At 36.0% G+C, this 16,521-nt stretch overlaps 1 long non-coding RNA gene across 1 annotated transcript; it reads left to right on the forward strand.

Annotated features, from left to right (window-relative positions):
• The first annotated feature begins 5,014 nt into the window (after positions 1-5,014).
• LOC125213130 lies at positions 5,015-6,086 on the forward strand. Its single transcript, XR_007174860.1, has 3 exons — positions 5,015-5,093; positions 5,475-5,543; positions 6,055-6,086. It is a non-coding gene; the product is annotated as an uncharacterized LOC125213130 (long non-coding RNA).
• The last annotated feature ends 10,435 nt before the right edge of the window (positions 6,087-16,521 follow it).

Genomic DNA, 16,521 nt, shown 5'->3' on the forward strand with positions numbered 1-16,521 from the left:
AACCAATTAAACTAGGAGATAAAATTTGATTTGAAAAACTTATAATGAAATAAAGTTTTAAAACTGAAAATTACATTAAACGCTTTACCTTGTTGGTGAAAAGACACGTTCCAGCCCACTTATCAAACTATTATTTTAATAGTTACCTTTCTAAGTGGTCGACATTAGGTGTCAACCCATTAAATTTTTCAAACATCAACAAAATTTCAATTTAAAGATGGGTGACTAATAATTACCTGCCAAAAATATTAATAAGGCGGGGCAAAAAAATCATTATACTTCCTCTATTCTCAAAAAAAATACTAACTTTAGGGTGTCAGGAATTTAAGTGGAAAATTAAAAAAAAAAAACAAATGATTGAAGTATTATTAATAGACGATGAGCTCGCCATATAAATATATTATTATTATTATGGAGCGGTGGGAGTATAAAGAACGAATTTAAATGAAGTAATTATTAGTTATGAATTGTATTTACAGACTTTGGGGCATTTTCCTCGGCATGCTGACAATGCTGGCCCATAAAGGTAATTATTGGAGCGAAGGGCAAGCTGGATCTGCCGCACAAACTCAGTTGGTCGCTGATTTCCCTCCTAAGGGTCACTGACATGCCCATGGACACTCGGCACTGAACTCTTTGTGGACTACTAACTTCACCTCGGGGAACTGCTGGTCGAGAGGTCGGCTTAGGACTGATTTCACAATGGGCCATTGGACCTTAATCAACCGCTCGCGCGCTCGGCGGTGTTGGCTTTGTCCAAGTCCTTTGATCTTCAATTTTGACCTTTTTATGCTCTTTTCTAAATCTATTTTGCAAATCTCCCGCAAAACATGTCAAAATATCAAATTGTACAAATTTTGTCTTTTTATGTTGTTTTTATGCCCTTTTCTAAGTCTATTGAAGAACATATTTTGAATGGAAGATAGTTTATTTCTAAGTCTATTGAAGAACATATTTTGAATGGAAGATAGTTAAACGAGCCAAATCTAAACTATAAAAAGATGTAAAATCCATGTTTATCAAATCCTCAAACTTAACTATTTTTGTACTCAAACAATGAAAAAAAGAAAAACTTAATAAGGAACACGGATGTTAAGAACTAGACTTCGTTATTGCTCTAGAAACATGGATAAATGATTTAAGGATATTTATCAAGCAAGATTATTTGTTCACTTTCATTACTAGGTCGCTGATCACTTGGACTCATGCACTCACAAGTGTTTTGAAGTGTGTTTTTCACTTACTCTCAAAGTATATATGGTAAAGTATGCATACGCTTTCAAAACATGCATCATACAAAGTTTATCATAAACTTGCTCCAAAACTAATTTGTTCACTACTTATTGTGATTAAGCATAAAAAATCTTAATTTTTTTTATTTTTTTGCTGTAATATATAATATTTGATAGGTTAGGAATGTTTGGCTAAGAAATGACTAAATTCCCAAATCAAAGAACGAATTAACATCAACTATTTTCATTCAACCCCAATTAACTCTTTGATACAAACTCTTACTTCCCACTTTTCCCAAATTCTTTGATTTTTACTCTTCTTTTTTTATTTTTTTATTTTTTTTACTCTCTTTGTCCCATTAAATACTAAGCATTTGATTTCCGGCAGGAGATTTTATGTAGTATTTTCTTGTGAGTTAATGTAGAGAGAATAATGTTAGAGAAAGGAAAAGTAGAGATGATGTTGTTTCCATTTTAAGAAATGTTTTATTTTTAGTGGGACAACCCAAAACGGAAATCGTTTCATTTTTAATAGGACAAGAAGAATTTTTTTTTTCTATTTCTTCTCTTTTTTTCTTTTGTACATAATTTTTTAATTTTATGCGCAGTTGATTTTTTCAATTTCTAATCAACTATGTATTTTTAAATTGAAGCTAGCATACTACTTTTCACTGTTATCTCCTTTTTCTCTCCAACTCTAATCTAAAAAATACAAATAATCCCAAGAGTAATCTCCATTATTTTAGCTTTCAAAGAAAAGGTTTAAAGGTCCAAATGGTTAGCTATGGTAAAAGGTAATTTATTTTGAGTAAGGTCATATTTTCAGGTCTAGTCCAGACAAAGTTAGTGGTGGCATCTCCGCAATCATCCTCATAGGGTTGAACGTGTCATGGCACCAAGAAGGGTAAGGGCAAGAAAGATGGGAAACGAAATTATTACAAAATTCGTGCTCTAGCTCCGATTTATACTCCAACTCAACATGGAAAGATATCTGTAATGGCCGATCTCTACTCGACCAAGTCTCCACTTGGGTTGGCTATGACTCGGACAACTACATGTCTCTGGAGTAGGAAGCTTTTTGCTAACTCGGCCTAGTGACTTCAGACGCCAATTTGACTCAGACGAGTAGAATCTCCAGGACCAACAATCCTTCGCATCGCTCAGCCGAGTTAGTTCAAGGATCAAACTGCACTCAGACGAATAGGATCTTCAAGACTCGGCCAAGAGAGTATAAATACCAAATTCCACTTGGGCGAGTTGATGCCACCCCACGTGAAAGTCCCACGACGAGGTCCATGGCGAGGCGGCTACGAGAGAGGCTTTCCATTTTCATTCAAAAGGCCATGTGGGAGGAGTTTATGAAGGCAGAGGACCCAACGATAAAGGTCGTGTTGAAGAATGAAGGCCAACCAGGGGTGCACGGAACAACGAGGCAGAAGGAACGCCCGATCGGGCTTTTTGATCCCTGAAAATTACCCGACCAGGCGAAATGGCGACGCATTCCAGAAACTTCGTTCGGCCGGGCGTTTCACGCCTCTCATTTCGCCCGACCGGGCGAATCACCTGGAGTTAGATTTTGTGGGCCATTTTCTAGAATTTTGGGCCTTTGCTATAAATAGTATCTTCCTCTTTTGCAATTAGACTTTGATTGACATAGAAGCTTCAGAGATTTGTTTCCCCTTTGAGGGTTTTCTTCCAATTCCAAGCTCTAGGTTGCTTGAATCCATCAATTCTTAGTGAAACATGGATCAAGTAGAGGTATGCTTTCAGGATTGTGGTTACCTTAAAAATCTAGCTATGAATGCATGTTAGTATGGTGTAAGTGCCTTAGCTTATTCCATCAATGACATTTCATTCCTTTTCCATTGTTGATTCTTCTTGTTTCATCTTAGATTCACTATTTCTTGTTGGATCTATGATTTATCTTTGTTTATTTTGATAAATTGAACATCTACTTTACAAAAAAAAATTATAAAACATCTTCAATTGGATTTTCCTTGGGAAATGGATCTCACAATACATGGATCCTTATCACTGAGTATAATCATCTTATTGGAAGTTGCCTACTCGACTCGGTCGAGTTCCTTCAAGGCGGAGCTCTACTTGACCGAGTGGAGCTCTCTGGAGCCTTTCTTCTCCCTTGGCACGTTTCTTTGTCTTTGAAGTCTTTTTTAAAACTATTATTTAACCATATTCTAATCAAACTTGTTAAATTTTCAATGGTCGTATAATGTGTCAGAATAAAAGGATTTTAGCTACAAAACTCGACATCATGCACATCAAACGACCAATATTAGTAACATTAATACTAGTGACAATGTTAATATCCGTACCAAGGAAGATGAGCCATCTCTTGGACGTCACGAGATTTTATCCAGTTTTATTTTGTGTGTTAGGTGGAGAATAAAGTAAGAGAGATGGAATATAGTAAAGAAAAATGAGTTTCTATTTTTGGAAATGAGTCGTCTAGGATGGGACAAACCAAAAAGGAAAGTGGTTCATACTCGGTGGGATGTAAGGATTATTAATTAGTATAGTTGTATTAAATAATAAAAATAATACTGTTAAATAATTAAATATTTAAAATTCCTAAACTTAATATCTAAGAAAAGTAGGGATATAAGAATTCCGTAGATGATGGAAATGTACCCGGAACTTTTTCCATGAAGGTACCAAATTTCGGGACGAAATTTCTTTTAAGAGTGGTAGGATGTAACGCCCCGCTTTTTCGAACCCTAATTTTTGTGACGTGGAAATTTTGCATTAAATGCTTTTAATGCTATGATATGTGGAATTAATTGATGCGTGAATTAATTTCAATATTCTTGTGACCTAATTGCGATTTTGAGTTGAGGTTGAGTTGAATAGTCAAACATATGGAATATGTGACGTGGCTATTGAATAGTCAATATTGTGGAAAATATGACGTGGCCGTGGAATGGTCAAAGTCGTTTGAAAATGTGAAGTGGAGATGATTTTCGAAAATGTGGATATTGTGATGTGGGAAGAAATAATATTTGTGGTGAATTATTTTCCTAAGGGATGAGTGAGAATTAAATAGGAGCATTTTATTTAATCATGTGGAATTTTCGACCCTCCTATTTATTGGAAAGAAATCCTATTTTTCTTGGATTTAATTATTGCTTGGGATAATTATCCAAATTAAATCTAAAGTCCGATTATTCCTATTTTAATTGATGAAAATTTCGAAACCTATGAATGGCCTAGAGGGATTTTCGAAATTTCCTTATTATGGGAGAAGGGATTATTTTATTCTATTATTTGATCCCTTATTGATTCTCTTCCATAATTAAATTCAAATATCCTAGCATATCTTGTCAAATCTAAGAAGATCTTACCATATCCTAATTAAATTAGGATTTATACTAAATTCCTTGAAGGAATTGGATATCACACGCCACTTTTCCTTTTTAAATTGGGAAATCTATTTTTATTTTATTCTTGCTCCGTGATATTTTATTCTACTCCGTGAAATATTCAAATTAAATCCTAGGCTAAATTAATAGGCTAGAATTCGAATTCCCTATTATTACTTCTCAAATATTCGGCCACTTCAACAAACAAATCTTCCATATCTCTTCCAAATCTTTATTTATTTAATTATTGGAGTATATCTTGCACTCTATAAATAAGAGGAGAGAAATCAAAACCCTAGCACTACAGAAACCGTCCCCCACTCTCCCAATTTTCGGTCTCTCTCTATCTCCCACTCTCTCAAATTTTTCTTCTACTTTCTCCATTAATTCTTCATCTTTTGGAGAAGAATTGAAGCTGCAATTCAAGAATTCATTGAAGAATCATGATTCTACTTGTTTCTACCGTTTGTTTTTGCAAGAAAAGGTACTTCTATTATTAATCTTTTCTTCCTCTACCGATTAATCGGTGTTCTTGAGTCCACATGCATTTAGATCGAGTGAAGGGGGAAATTAATCGGTGAAATTTGATGCATGTGTGTGTGTAACCGTGTGTGTGTGTGTGTGCACGCCTCGGTAGGCGTGTACATGCGTGGTGTGTGTGCATGTGTTGTGTGTGGAAGAACACTCATGCGTGACACGATTTGATGAAAGATTTGGAGTTGTTGTGTGAATAAAAACGATAGGATAATCGTACTTTGATTTTGATTGTTGATTTTGAAAATAATCGAAGGGAAAAGGGAAACGTGAGATCATGCATAATTTTAAATCCATGATTTGAGACTTATTTGGAAAATATGAACTAAAGGTGATAGTTCGCGTTCCCGGTGGGATATCAAGAAGAAGTGCATTTTTGTTGAACTCGAAAGAAATCGAGGTGGGCTTTATTCTAAACTCTCTTCTATGTGCAAATTTATGATGTTGGAGAAATAAGGGTGGATTAAACTGTTATGCCATGCCTATAAATTATTTTGGATATTGTGTGTGCCTGATGCCTAGATTGTGAGTACGCTTCATTAGGCTACAGTGGCTATGATTAAACGAATTCGGGTCTGAGTAGGGCCGCAAACCCTACCAGGCTGTGTACACGGTGGGATCGGGAGCCGTCTTTGCTAGTCGGCCGGTCTCGTGGGCGAAAAGTGTGGCAACACTTTCGTCGCACTATGGAATGATTGTGATTGTGATTGTGGAAATGATGAGAAAATGGGAGGTATTGTTTGACTGGCCAGTCCATTATATATTTTGTGATACTCGATGCTTATCTTTAAATAAATGCAAAAACCTCGAGTTCACTATGGTAAGGGTGGCATAACTATAAAATGTTTTGGCATGAGTCCACTGAGTATATTTAAAATACTCAGCCCTGCATGTGTTTTCCCTATGTGCAGGTTGAGCGGCGATGGGCGGTCGGTGGTGTTGAGAAGATTGATTCGAATAAAATGGATGTTTGAAACTATAAGTGTAGTCGTGTCTTCATACATGGCTCCGCTTTCTCTTGATATGCTTCCGCTGAATATTTTTGGAAAACTTATATTTTTTTGGTTATGGTGAACTTAATTCTTTGTTTTGGAATGAGGGGAATTATTGCGTTTTGTTGGAATTATGCTAAACCTTTGACTTTTGAGCCTAATCTATTAAGTCTTGATTCTCGTAAGTTAGCCATTGACTTATTGCCTTGATCTTCATTAATTGCTAGGGTAAATCTCTTTAATTGAAACCCTAGTCTCTGTTCTTGTTGTTTTTAAGTTCGCCTAAGTAGCAGTCGCTGTATTTATTATACCCTAGAAATGCCGGGCTGTTACAATTCAACTTATTAAACTCAAATAATAATGTGGGTCTGATGTGAATCAAATGGAGCTAACATCGATTGCTATAGGTTCACGGCTCTCGGGTAAGGAAGTGGCTTGAGAAAAAGGGCAGAATAAGTGATGCACTTTTTATTAGCAATAAAAATACCTGCAAGTATACAGGGTAGATCTAATATAGCTAAAGTAAAGTACCGGGATATCGAACACGGGGAATATAATTGCAACTGGCTATTATGTACTAAGCGTCAAATACTATCTAGAGAAACAAGATAATTTTGGATTTTTGAAAGTAAAAACAATTAAAAACAAGAAAACAACTAAATGCAATTAAATCACAAAGATAAAATATGAGAGATAAGAGAATTTTAGGGATGTGCGTTCACAATTATGGTTATACAAATTTCAACTACAATACCCTAGCACAGTTTATACTTTGAAAGGATGAGCCATCTGGCTTATGCTCATGCGATGAAAATGTTGATTACTAACATTAGGGTTGTCAATCCTAATACGTAATTCCGAAAAGCTACTAAGACCCTTGAAAAATCCCCACTCTCAATTAACAGTGCCGTTTTAAAGGAAGCTAACTGCAGTGTCTACTAAGTGGACCTAACTCGCTAAAACTCTCTCACAGTTATGAAGCAAGTTATGTTGGATCAACACAGAATGTGTCACTCAGACGTGAAGCGTCGAAAATAACTTAGGGAAGAAACAGAGTAAAAACAAAATTGATATTAAATAGAAAAAGGAATTGTATAAAATAATAAAAGTTACTAACACATCCAAAGAATCCTATGAATTTAGTTAGACATAATTGAATAAGCTAAAAACATAGATCGAAGTGAAGAAAAAATAAACTTAAGTGCTAAAGCAAATAAAACCCCAAAGGTTGAATCCTTGTAGCTCTTTGATGATCTCTTGTTTCTTTCTCCAACCCCTTGCACAATGAAGAACTCTCAAATTTATGCTATGGAAGTAATTGGCAAAAAGATGATGAAGAATTAGGGTTGGAGGAGGAGCTATGAAAGCTCCCCTTTTTGGGGGCTATGGAAGGGTTGAATTCTATGAATTAGGTTATAGGGTATATATAGTCTTGAGAGGGATTTAAATTTGGTAAGAGAGGGATTTAAATTTGGTAAAAAAGTCTCCTCCAAGCAATAGGAAAGATGGAATTTTCGTTCCCCATAGTAGAAAGAAAAGATTTGGTTTCACAAGGTAAAATCTTATTTCCTTCTTTAAATTTCCGTCTAGACTGCATTTGACAGCTTTGCGCGACTTTGGTAGAACGGCCATAACTCTCTCCACAGAACTCCGATTGAGGTGATCTTGGTACCAACGCGAAGCTCGTTCGAAGACAAAGATCTTGGTACCAGCTGTCGTGCACCGCGTTTTTGTGGCGGGCCTCCACACCTTGGCCGGCGATCGTCGCGCTTCAATCAAAAGCTTATGACTCCTTGTGGCGGTCGCCAAGCACTTCCCGGCAGTCGTCGGGCGTGTCTTTGTCACCGCTAAGCGCCGGCGGTCGCCGAAAGTGTTGCTATGGTCGCCAGACGCTACCTGAAGCTCCATATTTCCTACTTTCGCATTTTGACTCCCTTTTTAAGCTCAAATATGCACATTTCTCACAAAACATGTCAAAATACCAAAATAGATAAAATATGCAAATAATGGACATGTAATGCAACTTTGACTTTAAAAACGGACCAAATAATGGCCTTAAAATAGTGCAAAATCTGAGCGTATCAATAAGAGCTCACCGAGCATGATCAAAGGCGGACAGAACGTTTCCAGCGAGACGCCAGCTTCGTGCCTTGACAAATCTAGCGATGTCAATCCAACCTGAAACCGTGGGTCGGCCCGAGTAGCCCGGTAAAATTAGTGGGTTAGGGCTATAATTTTATAACTCGAATACAAAACAGACTAAATAGGTTGGCCCGAATGGGTTGGCGGGTTAAACGGGTTGGCAAGAACGGGTTGCGGGTCGGCTCGATGGGTTGCAACTATTAATAAAAATTATTAGTTTTAGGGGTTTTTCGTATTTCTGAATTTCATGTGGCACAACCATTACTCTTCTTCATTCTACACTTTTCCACTCAATCCTGCACTATCAACATTCAAGTTCCACTTTGATTCATTATTCTATCTTCTCATCATCTACCTAACTGTCTTACCAACACCAAAGCCAATCAAGACAAAATTAAGAACTAACCCATCAAAATCTCAATATATTTATCATTTTAATAATGATTAATGTAAGACATGATTTTTAATCTTCATAAAGATTTAATTATGAACAATTCAAAATAATGATACGAACACAATCTTTAGTTCAATTCGATTGATTTAATTTTGAGCTATCTTTGTTTATATTGTAGTTGATCGAGATGAAATGCTTCTCTGTGAAGAAAACTATGAAAATTTAAAAATTTTATATGATTCTAAAACTAAGAAGAGAAAAATATCTAAAATATAAAATCATTTTATAAAGGAAAATTTAATACAAGAGACTATTTTTTAAAGTTTTAGGCCCGAATAGCCTGATGGGTTAGCCCGAAACTCGGCGGGTTAGGATTAGGGTTGAAAATTTATGACCCAAAAAATTCATAACCCGAATAGCCTGCACCCGATAAGCCCGGCAACCCGAGTGGGTGGCCGAACCCGAACGGGTTAGCCCGATTGACATCCCTAGCTATGGAAAATCAAGGACAAAACTGGCGACTCACCAAGTTCGTGCTTTGACGAACCTAGTGACCCGCCGACAGCCCTAGGGTTCGTCCCGATCTGGCGACTCGCCAGGTTCGTGTATTAAAGCTTGGGAACCATTTTTGGAAGGAGAGAGAAGATCAAGCCCCCTTCCACCTAAAATCAAGCCTCATATGGTAGCATTTAATCCTCATCTTGTATTGTTGTCCTCTATGAGTAGCTAGATTTTATGGATTACTTCTAGTTTGTTAGGGAGCTTGTAAATATGAATCCATGACTATGTTTTGATAGATTTTCATGTTTTGGTTCTTATCTATGTCTTTATTTCTATCTGTGTTGAGTTTTGCTAGCGCACTAAATCTGGTAAAGGCCTTAACTTCAATGTCTCTTTAACATGGAGTAGGGAGCTAACATAGATAAGGAACTGATACGCTCGGATGTTGCACTATTTTAAGGCTATTATTTGGTCCATTTTTTATATCAAAGTCACTCTACACATCCATTATTTGCATATTTTGTCTATTTTGGAATTTTGACGTGTTTTGTGAGAAATGTGCATAATTGAGCCGAAAATGGGAGCCAAAACACAAAGTCTAGAAATCTGGGGTCAGACGGCGACCAGCGACCGCCGTGAAGTTGTACGGCGACCACCGGCGCCTGGCGGGCAGAGTAGTGCAGCGGTCCGCCTCGAAAAATTACACTTGGAAGAGAAGTCTCACCCGGCGACCGCCAGAAGTCATGCGGCGGTCTCTCTGGACTTCAACGCGGCGACCGCCGGCCAAGGTGCAGCGGCCCGCTGGAGAAAGGCGGCGAATCCGAGATGCCTTATATTTGCTCCAAGATTTACCATATTTTGAAGATCTTTTCCTTCTACAACAAGGATTGGCTTTCCCGTATAAATAAGACCTCAAGTTTCATCAAATTAGAGAGCTTCTACTTGCAAAATAATTGAAAGTGCAGGTTTTCTCTCGGTCAATGTATCCAACTGATCAGGATGAGATTCCCGACCTAGCTGAGTCGTTGGCACGATAACCGAAACATGGTATCAAACAAATATTCCTCAACCCACTTCTACTGATTAGTATAATGGAGGTAAGGGTCGAATCCCACAAGGATGGACACGTTCGGATACTACGGTGACATTCCTGGGTGTTTTTGGGTAGCTACCACGCTTGGGTTGAGATTTTACCTAGGCAAGAAATAAAGGTGGTACTCTAATGACTAGTAGGCATGAAAATAGCAGGCATGTGGTTGTATTCGTGAAAATAAGGGACAAGGTGTCTCAGAGGTATGTGAAAAGTAGACAGTTACTAAAAGAGGAAATTTAGACAACAAGATATATCTGGTGGCTGGTTGGCTCTCTGACAGGTCTGGAAGGTACAACTGAAAAGTAGGGAACAAAAGCAAAAGTAACTTAAAAGTAAAGTGGTCCAAACTAAAGTTGATTTTGACGTTTTCTTCTTCACCAAGCATTAACAGAAATTATATGAACACAAACACCATAACTAAACTCAGATTCATGACTTCAAACTCAAAATCCATTGATTTAAAATGCTCAAACTTAAGATGGACGGCGGAACTGAAGTTTTACCTCTAATGACTGACATGCAAGGTGGTAATTACAACGCGTAACGAAATACTCATGCACGAAAACTCAGACTGAAACATAACTATAAAATTCAATCAACAACCACAGATCTAGCTTACTCGAAAGAAAATACATGCACGCACTTAAAAGTTAAAAGCGATAACTAAATCTAACTTTCCTAGGCAGAATGGAGCAAACTCAAACCAAAGAGACATTTGGAATAGAAATTTCATAACTTAAACGTTTGGATCTTCACTAAGTACTTCAAAAGTTAACCAAGATAAAATGTTTGCAACAGATCCAACGAAGAAAGTAGGTAAAGATTAAACTAAAAAGCAAAAGACGATTGTTTTGCCACTCCGGGCGGTGATACTGTTATACTACTACGGCAAACTGGCTGGAACGGTAAAACGATGACTTCTCCGGCAGACTCTTGGACGTCAAGTGACCATAGCTGTGGCGAGGAACGAGAGATTGGATAATGTTGAAGGACTGATCTTCTAGAGAGAATTCTACTAAGTGTGTATGAGAATCGAACTTGCGAACTTCCAACTTTTTTTTTCTTCTCTCTCCAAGTGGCTTCTTTTATAGGGAGGCTTGCCCTTGCTTTTAGGGTAGACTTCCTTCACGATTTGACTTTTCTGCCCTTGTTAATGATCATCCTAGCTATCCTCCTTCTCCATCTCGAGCCTTTTCTCTGGCATGCATCCTGGTCAGTATTGCACCCTTCTAACGCTCTTTTCACTTGCGTCACCCGAATTGTCTCCTACTGACTTGGATCCATTAATCTGGATACATTTTACGACATACTGATCAGTAACCAAGACTTAGAATACGACTTATCAATAATTCACAGAGATCAAAAGCTAGAGTACTTCACTTGTACAAGGAGTTGGAGAAGGATTTCAAGAACATCAAGAACGAAAAGGATTCAACCTACGGGTTTTATTTGCTTTAGTTTTATGTTCAAATTGTCTTCCCTTCAATCTATGTGTTTAGCTTATTTCATTATGTGTAACTAAACTCATAGAATTCTAGGGATGTGTTAGTAACGACTTTGGTTATACAATTCATTTTTTCTATTTATTATCCATTTTGTTTTTACTTTGTTTCCTCCCTAAGTAGTTCTGATGCTGCATGATTGAGTGACACAATCTTGTATGATTTAATATAACTTGCTTCATAACTGTGAGAGAGTTCTAGCGAGTTAGATTCACTTAGTAGACGCTACAATTAGCTTCCTTTAAAACGGCACTGTTAATCGAGAGTGAGGACTTTTCAAGTGTCTTAGGAGCTTTATGGAGTTACGTGTTAGGATTGACAACCCTAATTTTGCAATCAACGTTTGCATCGCATGAGCATAAGCTAAGCGACTCGTCCTATCAAAGTAATAACTGTGCTAGGGTATTGTAGTTTGGAATTTGTATAACCATAACTGTGAATGCACATCCCTGGGATTCCCTTATCTCTATCGATTGTATTCGTGTTTTATTCGCATTTAGTTGTTAATTGCTTTTTATTGTTTTCTGTTTCCAAAAGTTTTCAAAAAACCTTTTGTTTTTCCAGATAGTAATTGAGTTCTAGTAGAGGATAGACACTTTGTGTTTGTCTTTTCCGTGTTCGATATCCCGGTACTGACCTTTAGCTATACTATATATACTCTGTATACTTGCAGGTTTATTTAGTGCTAAAACTGATCAAGGGATAGCCCGAGGTGGATCTTGTGTGTTGAATGTTTTTAGAAGCCAAACCCGAGCTTACTATGCAACTGTAGGAGTGAGGGGTTGGTGAGTAGAGCCTAGGAATCGTGATCAGCTTATTCTAGGTGTAAAATTCCATGATCAGTGATCAACTTCGTGAGAGCGTGAAATCAACACGATCCCGATAAATAATGATAAGTGATTAGACTTTAGGATTCATGTGAACAAGTGACCCAAAACAAGCAAGGAGTAGTATTTTCTCTCTATTGTGTTTCTCTTGCATTTTGTTTTCTCGTTTAGTACTTCACTATCTGTCTCTTCGAAAACCCAAATCAAACAAATTTACTGTTTTTTAGTTAGGTTTACTAGTTTTAGCAATTAACCCCCTTCCTGTGGGTTGGACACCTTTTATATTGCATTGCACGTCTATATACTTGCAGAAGTAGTATTTTTGGAGAATTATAACTTGTTTTGTGTATCTAAATTGCACCCTAGAAATCACAATAGGGTCCCACTATCCACTACTTTAACTACTCTTCTTCTCTCTCTTACTTTTAACATTAATTCTCGTGTGATTTCAAATACACACATTTCAAATATGTGGTGGAAATAGACAAAGTGGTCAAAGTAATCTTCTTTACATTATTTTCTCTCTTACACTATTATTTCTCCACTTTAACTATTTAGTACTCCCTCCATCCACGAATAAGAGTCTCATTTCTTTTCGGCACGGGTTTTAAGAAATGTTAAGAAAAATGGGTGGAAGAAAGTTAGTGGAATAGGAGTCTCACTTGTATATATTAGTTTTAAATGATATGTGAGTGGAATGAGTTAGTGGAATGTGGAACCTTTTTACCTTTTATGGTAATTATGAACCGGGACTCCTATTCGTGGATGGAGGGAGTATTATATTATTTTCCAAAGCAAATGCACAAACTGGAACGTACCTATTAACCTGGGGCAGAGGGAGTAGTTCATTTGTGGGAATGAAGGTTCAATTGCAAGAGAAAGATACTCTTTTTTTCATTCATAAGGTGAGTTTACTCATCTCACATTGGATTTTTATAAAATGAGAAAATAAGATGTTTTATTATAAATGAGAGTTTTATAATATTAGTAAGGAAGGTTTTATATAGTACTCCCTCCATCTTACAAAAGATGTCACACTTGTGGGACGGTACATGATTTTAGAGGGTTTTATATTGTGTGTTAAATATATAGAGAAAATATTATTTTTTTAATTATGTGAGAGAGATTTTTTTCCAAAAATAGAAATGTGATATCTTTTGTGGGACAAACTAAAAAGAAAAATGTGACATCTTTTGTGGGACGGGGGAGTATTATTTTTATAATATAATGTGGGGGAATATAAGTTAGTGAATATGGAGTTCATTATCAAAAGTAGTATAAGTGGAGTGGAACAATTAATATGAGACAGGTCAAAATAAAAAATAAAATAAAAATAGGACACATAATAGGGACGAATGGAGTATTACTTTTAATCGGTAGAAACTGTTTGTTTATTCACCTTTTTGTTAAGGTTTCATATCTTATGTGAGACGATTGATTGACGAAACTTGAACGGGCCGCTCGATATATATATGTGCATATTAGAATTACCAAACACTCAAAAGAAAAGCTATTACTAACTTCAGGCAAGATTATGTACCTAAAAACGTTGGTAAATACTCCCTCCGTCCCAATAAATATGAAACGTTTGCTTTTCGGCACAAGATTTTATGTAGTGTTGTTTTATCAGTTAAAGAAGAGAGAGTAAAGTAAGAGAGAGGGAAAAGTAGAGATAAAGTTATTTCTATTTTAAGAAACGTTTCATTTTTAATGGGACAATTCTAAAAGGAAAACGTTTCATTTCTAGTGGGACAGAAGGAGTATAATTTTTTGATCTTGATTAATAAATGTCGGGTAAACTTGTGTTATAATATGATCTTTAAGCCGATGCAGCACATAGCAATATTAGTGAAAAATAGCGCTTATAGCCTGGGGGCGTTTTAGTCCAAAATAAATCTAAAAAATGCAAGTCCTTCGAGTAACATTATATCAATGTCGATGAATATCTGGGGATATTTATTAAGAATATGGACCATGGATTAAAAATTCAATTCCCTCTTTATCAATTAATCTAAAAATATTTGGGCCTAATTCAATTCCCTCTTATGTATCAATTAATCTAAACATATTTGGGCCAAAAGAAATTAATTATGCTGGGCTTTGAGCCTAGATATTGAACTTGTGTTAGGCCCATCCTTTAAATGTGCATCAATTTCAGTCCGAATTTCATCTGTGATATACCAATGATTTTAGTTAGTTGTCATTAGAAATAAATTTGTTTAGTTCCGTTTCCAGACTAAATAACAATAATTAATTTGGTGAATGTGGTAAATCTCAAAATACACTCTTATTGGTTCATGCACTTCTTTTCGAAAGATATTCTCGAACCGTGTGCATAATGGATATACATTTTGGATTTGTAAAAATTAAGTTTATATACTTTCTACAGGAAGAGAGATCCATGTATTTGTATACTCAATTACAATTGATAAAGTGACTAAAATTAACACTCAGACGGCCGTCAGATGCGAAGTTGAACCAATGCGAAAAATTAAAATTTCTAGTACTTTTAATATTATAATTAAATGCACTATATTTGCGTCATACTAAAATAAAAACTAATTTTATTTTTATTGTTCTTTAAAAATAAATTCTTTTTGAAATTTTCTATTTTAAAAAAATAGACCCCGCGTTCCACTAACACTACTTTTACTAGTTTTTTTTTTATCTCTTCTACTTTCTTATTTTACCAATTAATATATCTTATTTTATAAATTATGCATTGAAATCTGTGTCGTTTCAAAGTTTCTATTTTTGGAGGGAGATAGTATGTGCTTTATAGAACCAATTTTGCATATAAAATTTAAATTTAACTAACCAATTGTGTGGGTTGGGGTGGGGGATGAAATGTGTAACGCTCATTTTGAAGTTTAGAATCTATAATTGTAGAGCAGTTAAACTGAGGATTTTAGCTAGAATAAGAGCCGCAAAAGTTGATATTTTTGTTGTGGTATAAAGCCAAATATCTCAAGTCTACTGTTTCAACTTTCAATTCAATTGAACGTGCAAATGATAATATGTGTGTGTGTGGTGTATTCTTCAAATGCGTGGACTCCATACATTCACATCTATTTATCCAATCAATCATTTTAGTTTTAATTCCGCGTCGATATTTAAGAGTTTATTGGTGAATCCAAGGGCTTGTGTTTCTGTTAAGCCAGCCTCATTAATAACGGTTCGATGCATCGTTGTTGATCAGGTTAAAAAGAGTTTCTTGAAAACTTGACAACATATACATAATTGCAACCTCACATGCTGTCCCTTTTAAGATTGATAGTTACTACACATGTTTAATCGAATCACACACATTTAACACACCCCATCTCGCCTTGTACGCTACAGGAATATATAGATAAGACAGGATCATCACCTTGTCGATTTTGGGACAGGAATAGGGGTTTTCAACACATTTCTATAGCCCAGATCATCACCTATTCGATGTTGGTAATGGTTTTTTTTTTCAACACCTTTCTTTTTGGATTTGTGTAAGGTATTGTGAAATGAATAATGTCTTTTTGAAAGATGCAAGTATGTTAAGAGATTGGTTTGGAGAAGAAGAGTGTGAATAATGCATGGAATTTCTATGCGACATGAAATTAATTAATAGGCAGGACCACAATATATTTTTTTTTTCATCTATCAATTGAGAATAATAAATTTATCATTTTGCAGAGTGAGGGACCTATCCTTAACTCTGCTGATTGCTCTTGCTCCCATCTTTCTGCAGATCGAATTAATTCATTAATTTTGTTATAAACTAGTGTTCCCTTATAAGACACGTGTCATATAGGGGTGCCATGTATTGATCTAAATGGAGTCTTCTTTTTTAGGAGCTTCTTATGTTACTACACAAACCCTAACCTTACACCTCTCTATGCTTCAAGTACACTGTACACTACATACTATTTTCATTTAGTGATGGGGAAA

The sequence above is a fragment of the Salvia hispanica genome, chromosome 3, assembly GCF_023119035.1.
Source record: "Salvia hispanica cultivar TCC Black 2014 chromosome 3, UniMelb_Shisp_WGS_1.0, whole genome shotgun sequence".
Taxonomy (NCBI): domain Eukaryota; kingdom Viridiplantae; phylum Streptophyta; class Magnoliopsida; order Lamiales; family Lamiaceae; genus Salvia; species Salvia hispanica.